This window comes from Colobus angolensis, unplaced genomic scaffold (assembly GCF_000951035.1).
Source record: "Colobus angolensis palliatus isolate OR3802 unplaced genomic scaffold, Cang.pa_1.0 Scaffold47, whole genome shotgun sequence".
NCBI classification, from domain to species: Eukaryota; Metazoa; Chordata; class Mammalia; order Primates; family Cercopithecidae; genus Colobus; species Colobus angolensis.
In genome coordinates, this window is record NW_012118154.1 from 2,858,655 (window position 1) to 2,869,085 (window position 10,431).

A 10,431-nucleotide genomic window follows, 5' to 3' on the forward strand; every position below is an offset into this window, starting at 1 on the left:
GTTATGCACATGTACCCTAGAACTTAAAGTATAATATAAAAAAAACAATAAAACAAAAAAAACAAAAAGCAGAAGCTTTAATTTTGTGAAGTCCAATGCTTCGATGTTTTTTCTTTTTATGAGTCATGCTTTGGTGCCATATCTAACAACTCTTTGCCTAACTGATTGCTCCTGTATCTGGTGCATATATATTTAAGGTAGGCATTCTTGTTGAATTAAATCCTTTACGATTATGTAATGCCCTTGTCTTTTTTAATTTTTGTTGGTTTAAAGTCTGTTTTGTCTGAAATTAGGATTGCCACCCCTGCTTTTTTCTGTTTTCCATTTGCTTGGTAGATTTCTTCTTCCTCTGTTTATTTTGAGCCTGTGGGTGTCATTTCATGTGGATTGGGTCCCTTGAAGACAGCATACCATTGGTTCTTGCTCCTTTATCCAGCTCGCCACCTGTGCCTTTTAATTGGGGCATTTAACTCGTTTATATTCAAGGTTAGTATTGATATGTGTGGATGTGATTCTGTCCTTATGTTGTTAGCTCGTTATTATGCAGGCTTATTTGTGTGATTGCTTTATCATGTCACTGGTCTGTGTACTTCGTGTGTTTTTGCAGTTAGTAATGATTCATTTTTAGTGCTTCCTTCAGGAACTCTTATAAGTCAGTTCTGGTGGTAATGAATTCCCTCAGCATTTGCTTATTTGAAAATGATCTTATTTCTCCTTTGCTTATGTAGCTTAGATTGGCCAGATAAGAAATTCTTGATTGGAATTTCTTTTCTTTAACTGTCGAATATAGGTACCCAATCTCTTCTGAATTGTAGGATTTCTGCTGAGAGGCCAGCTGTTAGTCCAATGGGCTTCCCTTTGTAGATGACCTGTCCTTTTTCTGTAGCTGCCTTTAACATCTTTTCTTTCATTTTAACCTTGGAGAATCTGATGATTATGTGTCTTGGGTGATGATATTCTTGTGAAGTATATTGTGGGGGTTCTCTGCATTTTCTGAATTTAAATGTTGGCCTCTTTAGCTAGGTTGGGGAAGTTCTCATGGATGATACCCTGAAATATATTTTCCAAGTTGCTTCCATTCTCTCCATCTCTTTCAGGGATACCAATAACTCATATATTTGGTCTCTTTACATAACCCCATATTTCCTGAAGATTTTTTTCATTCATTTTCACTCTTTTTCTTTATTCTTGCCTGCCTGATTTCAGAAAGCCAGTCTTCAAGCTCTGAGATTCTTTCCTCAACTTGGTCTTGCATTGTGATTGCATTATGAAATTCTTGTAGTGTGCTTTTCAGCTCTATCAGGTTATTTATGTTTTTTTCTATACTGGCTATTTAGTCTGTCCACTCTATCATTTTATGATGATTCATGGCTTCCTTAGACTGAGTTTCAATGTTCTTCTGAATCTCAATGATCTTCATTCCTATTTATATTCTGAATTCTATTTCCACCATTTCAGCCATCTCCTCCAGCAAAGGTTCTTAACTGAGATAAGTAGTGTAGTTGTCTGGAGGAAAGAAAGCACTCTCGCTTTTTAAGCTGTCAGAGTTTTTGTGCTTGTTCTATCTCATCTTTGTGGGCTGATGTTTCTTCAGCCTTTGAAGTTGCTGTCCTTTGGATGAGGTTTTTTAAAATTTAGTCCTTTTTGATGACCTTGGGGGTTTGATTGTGGCATAGGGTGGTTTCAGTCAACTGGCTTCATTTCTGGAAGATTTTAGGGAGCTGTCTCATCTCAGCATTCCTGGACTGAGTGCTCTAACCCTGAGGGACTGGTATCAGGCCCAAGCTTTGTTCTCTGGCTCAAAGTTAGGAACCTACTGTGCTGGAGGGACCAAGGTGCTCCTGGACCACTGGTCACATTACTCCAATGGGTGGTACCAGCCAAAGAACTTCATAGGGCAGTGGCCACTGGATTAGTTTTCATTTGCACATACCAGCAGCAACAGCAGTGGCACCATGGTAAGGTGAATGCTCATGGGCTGCAGCAGGATGCTAGTGGTGCCGGGGTACCAGCCTCCATGCAGGCATTCACAGCAGCAAAAGAGGTAGCATGACTTGGGCGGTGCAAGGGTCTTCCGCCAGTGACCATGCGTATGTTTGTGGTGGTGGTGGTGGTGGTGGTGGTAGCAAGGAGACAGGGTGGTGTTGGGAGCAGAACGGTGTGTGCAGCTCTGTGTGTGCTCACATGAGTGGTGGCGGCTGCTCAGGGAAGGGGTGGGATTCACTGTTCTCCATGCCTAGTTTTGTGCCAGTTGCAGTTTTGGCACAGGGCCAGGGTGCTGTTGGTAGCAGAGCTGGTGTGTTCCACGCCCACCAACACTGACAAGTATGGCGAGGGACAGGAGAATGGGGTGTACTCATGCCAGCAACAGTGGCATGGCAGGGTGTGCACACATGTGCACTGGTGGGGAAGGGAAGGCAAAGTTTGCTTGCAAACACATGCAGTGGCAAAGCAATATGGGTGGCCACAGGTGAGTGTATACAGAGAAAGCTGCATGGGGGAGGCTATAGTTAAGGGAGGGAAAGGGAAGCCTGGTGCATATCTGTGAAGGTTGCTCTGCTGGATCCATATAGTGGTCAGGCATGGTCCATCAGCACAGGAGCTATGATGTGGGCCCCCCAGGAGGTATCTGGGAGCTGCATTGCAGGTACGTGCAGCCAGGCTCAGGTCAAACTGGTCCTGTCTCATGGGCAAGACCACCCTGCAGAGTTCAGGTCTGACTGTGCCCCTAGGGCTCAAGTGTCCTAAGGGAGCAAGTCAAGCCTAGGGACATGGGTGTTCCTGGCTGTACTCCAATACAGACACTGCTGCACCAAACTCTCTGGGCTCTGCACCAGCTGGATTTCTGCCCCTACCCCTTCTCGAGACATCTCTTCCTGCCAACTCAAGTATCTCTGGTGGTTGAGAGCTCTCTTCTTGTTGGGATTCTGGAGGCCCATGGTGAGAGTGGGCTGCTCCTTGCCTGTTAAACTCACCCCTTCCACAGGAATCAGTGGGGGCCAGAATAAGTCCTGATGTGCAGTATCCCTGTTTAGGGTTCCCAGCTTCCTCCCCTTCAGCCCAGCCTCTGTGTCTTCCCTCCGTCCACTCTCAATGCCTTGCCTCAGAAGATGTGCTAGGAGTGCAACAGTCCTCCTGATGTCTTGGTCCCTCATTGGGAGATGTTTCTACTGGCTGCATCTAGTAGGCCATCTTGGAGCAGCAATTTGCATGTTATAGCTCAGACAGTTTGTTTGAATGCACACAGAAAAGAAAAAAAGAATGAAAAGAAATGAAAAACACCTACTAGATCTAGGGAAAAGCCTCAAAAGAGCAAATGTTAAGAGTCACTGGAATTTGAGAGGGAGTTAAGAAATAGCAAGGTGTAGAAAGTTATTCAAAGAAATAATAGCAGAAAACTTTCTAAACCTAGAGAAAGATATAAATATACAGGTACAGGAAGGTCAGATATCACCAAATAAATTCAAATCCAAATAAGACCGCCCCAAAGCATACAATAATCATACTCTCAAGGGTCAAGAACAAAGAAAGGGCTGGGTGCAGTGGCTCACACCTGTAATCCCAGCACTTTGGGAGGCCAAGGCGGGCAGATCACAAGGTCAGGAGTTTGGGACCAACCTGACCAACATGGTGAAACCCCATCTTTACTAAAAATACAAAAAAGTTAGCTGGGCATGGTGGCACATGACTGTAATCTCAACTACTCAGGAGGCTGAGGCAGAAGAATTGCTTGAACCCAGGAGGTGGAAGTTGCAGTGAGCCAAGATAGTGCCATTGCACTCCAGCCTGGGCAACAGAGCAAGACTCCATCTCAAAAAGCAAAACAAAACAAAACAAAACAAAAACGAAAAACAAAGAAAGGATCCTAAAAGCAACAAGAGAAAAGAAAATAACATGTAAAGGAGCTCTGATTTGTCTGGCAACAGACTTTTCAGCAGAAGCTATACAGGCCAAGAGGAAGTGGGAAACATATTCAAAATGCAAAGAAAAACCTTTTTATTTTTTTGAGACAGAGTCTCACTTTGTCACCCAGGTTGGAGTGCAGTGGCACAATCATGGCTCACTGTGGCCTCGATTTTCCTGAAGCTCAAGTGCTCCTCCCACTTCAGCCTCTCGAGTAGGTGGGACTACAGGTATGAGCTACCAAGCCTGGTTAATTTTCAAATTTTTGTAGAGACAAGGTCTCCCAATGTTGCCCAAGCTAGTCTTGAACTCCTGAGTTTAAGTTTTCCTCCTGCCTTGGCCTTCCAAAGTGCTGGGATTATAGGCATGAGCCACCACAACTGGCTGGAAAAAAAACTTTCAGTCATGCATACTATATCCAAGAAACTATCTATGAAACATGAAGGAGACAGACTTTCCCAAATGAAAACTGACAAGGTGTGATCATCACCAGCTCTATCCTATAAGAAACGCTAGAGGGAGCTCTTCACTCTGAAAGAAAAGGATCCTAATATGTAACAAGAAAACATCTAAATGTTTAAAACTCACTGGTAAAAGTAAGTACATAGACAAATAGACAAATACTCTAATACTGTAATAGTGATGTGCAAGCTACTCATGTCTCTAGTTTGAAAATTAAAAGGAAAATCTATCAAAAATTGTAATAACCACAGTAATTTGTTAAGAGATAGGCATTATAAAAAATGTGAGTTGAGACAATGAAAAGTCAAAATGTAAGGAGATGGAGTTAAAGTGTAAAGTTTTCTTCACTTTTCTCCTTTTCTTTGTGATTAAAGTTAATTTTCATCTTAAATGACAACTGGTTAAGTTTAAAATAATTTGTTATATCTATAAGATGTTTTCTGTAAGTCCCACAATAGCCACAAAGCAAACACCTATAATAGATACACTAAAAATAAAAAGCAAGGAAATTAAAACATACTACCAGAGAAAATCACTTAAGCACAAAGGTAGACAGTAAAAAGGAAAGTAAGGGAGAGAGGAGTTGTAAAATGACCAGAAAACAACTAATGTAATGTCAATAGTAAGTTCTTACCTATCAATAATAACATTAAAGTAAATTGACTAAATTCTCCAAATTAAAGACAGAGTGGCTGAATGGATTAAAAAAAAAAAAACAAGATGCAACTATATTTTGCCTACAAGAAACTCACTTTCTGAAGATTCACATAGGCTGCAACTAAAGGAAAAACATTCTATGCAAATGAAAGCCAAAAAGGAGTAAGAGAAGTTATACTTAGATAAAAATAAACTTCAAGTCAAAAACTGTAAAAAAAAGACACAAAGAAGGTGGATGAGGCCGTTTTTGCATTGCTACAGAGAAATACTTGAGGCTGGATAATTTAAAAAGAAAAGAGGATTAACTGGTACACAGTTCTGCAGGCTTCACATCAAACCCCACAGACTGGTATATCCCAAGCAGAAAAAAATGAACATAAATCCATAACTAGACACATCAGAGTGAAACTTCAGAACACCATAGATAAAAAGACAATCTGGAATATAGGCAAAAAGGAAGGAAGGATCACCTACAAAGGAACCAGAATTAGCACAATAACAAAAGTCTCAACAACAATGGAAGCCAGAAAATAACAGAATCAGGTCTTTGGTATATTGAAAAAAAATTACTGATCAACCAAGAAATGTGAACTCAGCAGAACTCTAAAAAAATGGTTTCCATCTTTTTTTAATGAGAAAATTTACTTCTAAAGACCTGCTTTACAAAAACTTTTGGTAATGTGCTCAGAAAGAAAAGGAAAAATAATACTATAAAAGTTATCTGAGATGCCAAGAACATGGTAATATGTAAAGAAACCAAAAGCAATAGTGTCAGGTTAAAATAAGCATGCTTTATAATTTGTAGTATTTTTTTAAAGGCAGATGTGCTGGTTCCTCTCTGCCGCTGAATGCAACAATGAAGACCTGGGCAACATGCATGAAGCAGCAGTATCAGGTGGGTTGGAGTAAAAGAGCAGAAAGAAAACTAGTAGTCAGCTTACTATAGTTTCCCTGCAGTAACTCCCAGACTGACTTCAAGGCAGCCTAAAACCCAGAGGTACAAGTCAGCATGGACAGATAAAGCTTTAGGGAAAGCCCTCAGTTCTGGCGTAAGGAGTGATAAAGGGGTCTCCTGGAAATGACAACAGCAGCGGGGCTGATAAGCCCGTGCAATCTGAAGAAGGGGAATCTTCCTCTCCAATCAGAAGAACTGTGGTCCCAAGAGCGTGGGGAAAACCTCCGTGGCTTTTTTCCCTCTTTCTCTTACCACTTGACCCCGGATGAGGGCACAGATGCAAGAAGTGTACAGCAAGGTAGGGTAAATTAAGACCTAAATTTCTGGCTGAACGACCAAAAAGGAAAATGCCAGGAAACTGAAAAGCACTGAGGAGATCACACAGAGAGAGAGGAGCTCAGGAAGGAAACCCCAAGATATTGTTTATAAGCTCAGGGGCTGATTCCTAAACTGCACAAACAGAGATCAGATCACAGACCGGACTACCAAAGACTGAGAGCTGAATTCAGAGGTCGGGTCCCATCCAGGTTCCTCACTGGGTGGCACATGCACTGGCTAGATCCAAATAGCATTGTAAGGGCCTGGAAAACAGAACTCGAATAGAAACCACCGCAGAAGACTGATTCGAACTTGTGGGCTGAACTCAACCAGGTCAAAGCTTGAGAAAAATACCAGCATTCTCCACAGGACATAAATAAGATTGTCTCATAACATAATATTCAAAATATTAGGATACAATCCAAAATTGCTCATCATAAGAAGACAGGAAAATCTCAGTTCACATGGGAAGAGACATAGATGACTATGAAGAGAAGTTATAAAATCTTCCAAATCGGGGAAAACACTGTTGAAAAGGTAGAAAATCTCAGGAACGAAATAGAAAATATAAAGAACCACCAAATGAACATTTTAGAACTGAAAAATGCAATAAAGTTTTTTAACTCTTTTTGTCAAGGTGGCGGATTAGAGGCATTGCTAGCACGCCTCTCCCACGTGGAACGACAAAATAGTGTAGAGAGATTCACGTTGTGAGCTTTTTTCAAGAAGCGATGCAGTCATTGAACAGGAACACCCAAGGAACCTTTGAAGGACGCAGGAGGCTGCAGTCTACACTGTGAATCAGGTGAAGGACTGTGAGTCCCAGAGTGTGAGAGGGGAAGAGTTTGCCTCTGGGATGCACACCCCCACCAGGGACCTTGAAAATACAGGACCCGGAGAAACGGCCCTAACCCCACCCAGCAAAGGAACCAACTTGGGGAGGGTGGTGGAATCTAAATATAAAAATAGAAGCAGTGGCAGAGGACACTTGCCTACACTCCCAGATCCCAGCACAGGAGGGCAGCCGTCCCTTACTGTTCTCACTGGGGACCCCGTGGAGGACAGGCAAAAAGTTTAGACGGCGGTCGCGGGTTGAAAGCAGCTCCCAATGGGGTTTCACGATATATATAACCTTGGGTGGGGATCAACTCCCTTGGCCAGCGGGGGAGAGTGAAGAGTGGGCCGCGAGAGTGAAGAGTGGAGCGGGGGAGAGTGAAGAGTGGGCCGCGAGAGTGAAGAGTGGGCTGCCAGAGTGAAGAGTGGGCCATGAGTGCAGAAGCCGCGGGTACAGGAGCCTCAGGTGCCGGCTTTGCAGGACAGGGAAGGGTGTGGCGTGAAAGCCACAATGGCAATCTCCCGTGGAGAAAGCTTCTAACTGTGGCAAGTTCCAGTTACAGACTGATTGGAATTCAGCTCGCCGCTGCCAGTGGAAGCTGTGGTAGTAGATCTGCCTCACTAAGTGCATGGCAAATGTGGGGCTTACCGCTCCCTGCTACGCCCCACTCTGCACAAACTCTTCTGCGCAGCAGAGGCAGAAGAACATTAACCTAGTGGCCTGAGACCCCTCCATCCCCCAACATTCACAGGAGCTGCCTGCCCCGCACACAGAGAATCAGAGCACAAACCTGACCGACCCGGCCCCCAGCTGGCTTTGTCCTGTCACCTGCTCTGGTAGCTTAACACAAAGCACAGAATCTCTTGAGAGCTACGTGGCCCCACCCATTGCCTGTGAAACCAGAGTATTCCTCCACGCCGCCGCTGCCACCACCACCACCACCACCACCACCACCACCACCACCACCACCACACACAAACACACCCACACCCACGCCCATACACACACACACACACACACACAAACACACCCACACACACACCCTCCTGGCAACATAAGGCAAGCAAAAATCCCACTGTTACTACCGCAGCTGGTGTTCATTTGCAAGCACCACCTCCCAGTTGGAGGTCAACCAGCACAGTCCATTACAGCATCTGCTGGTAGAATAACACTGCACCCAGGAAAGAGGAGACTATATGATCTCAGTTCTCACCACTCTCTGCATCACCCCACCTAACCAGGAGGTCCTGAGTCCACATGACCAGCTCGTTACTACTCTAACTAGCATTCAAGAAAGCTAACATACTACAGCTACCAATAACCAAGGAATTTCAGAGTCTACATCACCCCTGCTACGCCCATTAGAGCTGGTGTTGCTACCCACTTCTGGGAAACTTGAAAATGGGTCACATCACCAGATTCCTTGCAGGCATTCCCTAACACCAGCCTGGAGGATGGCAATGGCACGGGGCAGCTAGACCCAGAGGAGCCACAACATTCATGTAGCGTGGCTCACAGGGACTCCCACTCATAGGGAAAGGGGGAGTGCACCCCATCAAGAGAACACCATATGGGACCAAAGAATCTGGATAGCAGGCCTTGAGCATCAGATCCTTCTGATGATGGAAAGCTTCCTTGAGCAGAGGCACAGTTGAAGTGCTGGGCTCAGCAGGGAAAGTCTTCAGCTCTATCGCAACAGTCAGACATCTTTGGTGCACGGGAAGGATCTTGGAGAAGAGGAAGTCTTTCCCCCCTTGTTCGCCACCATATGCACAGCTGGGACTTCTCCCACAGGAGCACGACATGGGTGCAACTATAGACGGCCATTCTGGACCACATCAAGGTGACTACATCCCCACAAGAGGAGCACCCTCCGGGTTCAGGCTGGCACAAGAAACAGTCACAATTCCTCTCTATTTGGAACACCAACAATCCTACAGATGAAAAGAGGTGCCTGTCTGATCTGAATAGCCAGAACACTGGGACAGGAGCATATCTAAGAGGTGGAAAATGTTCCTGCTGACCTTGCAGGGGAGCTAAGGTGGCTCCAACCCTTCTCCCTGATAAGACCTCCCTGTGATTGACTCACTGAGGGCTCCCTCCAGCCACCTCTGTCAAGCCTGGGACTTCATTTATCCACTTGCTTTAGCCACAACCGATCCCTACTCGGGGATACCTCCCCTACTGGCCTGAAACCTGAACCATCAAGCCAGTAAATAAAACATGGAGGAAAATAAATAAATAAATAAATAAAAGTAAATTAAAAATAAATAAATAAATAAATACTGGAGGAAAAATAAATAAATAAATAAATACTGGAGGAAACCTGAACCATCAAGTCAGTAAATAAAATACTGGAGGAAAATTTAAAAATGAGATGAGAGAAGGAGATAAGCTTTAAGAAACCTCTACCATTCCACCCCCCAGGAGATAATGGAATGGAAAACCAAAAACTGCATGTTCTCACTTATAAGTAAGAATACACAAAGGTGTACAGAGTGATATCATGGACTTTACAGATTCAGAAGGGAAAGGGTGGGAAGGGGACCAAGGGAACAAAATCTATGCATTAGGTACAATGTACACTATTCAGGTGATGAGTGCACCAAAATCTCAGAATTCACCACTATATAATTCATCCATGTAACCAAAAACCACTTGTACCCCATTAATAAATAAAATACATTTTAAAAATAAAAAATAAAGTTTTAACTCACTGAGCTTGCAGCAGAATGGAGACAGCAAAGGAAATAGTGAATTTGAAGACAGCTCAATAGAAACTATGCAATTTGAATGACATCAAGAAAAAATTGTTTATAAGTAAATAGAGTCTCAAGGACATGAAGGACGATACCAAAAGGTTTAACATTCATGTCATCGGAGTCAAAGAAAGATAAAGAGTGTGGTGCAGAAAAAATAAAATAATGGCTTCCAATTTTTCAAATTTAATAAAAGACATAACTTACAGCTTCAAAAATCTCAACAAATCACCAACAGGATAAAACAAACAAATCCTCATCCAGATCATCTCAATCAAACTAACGAAAAACTAAAGTCAAGGATAAAAATCTTGAAAGCAAGCAGAGAAAAGCAACGTATTTCTTATAGAGAAACAGTAATTCAAATGAGTGCAGGGTTCTCATCAAAAACAATGGAGGCCAGAAGATACATCTGGCAAAGGACTAATATCTAGAATCTACAACTCAAACAAATTAGCAAGAAAAAACAATCTCACCAAAAAGTGGACTGAGGACATGAATAGACAATAATTCTCAAGATACACAAAATGCCGGCCGGGCGC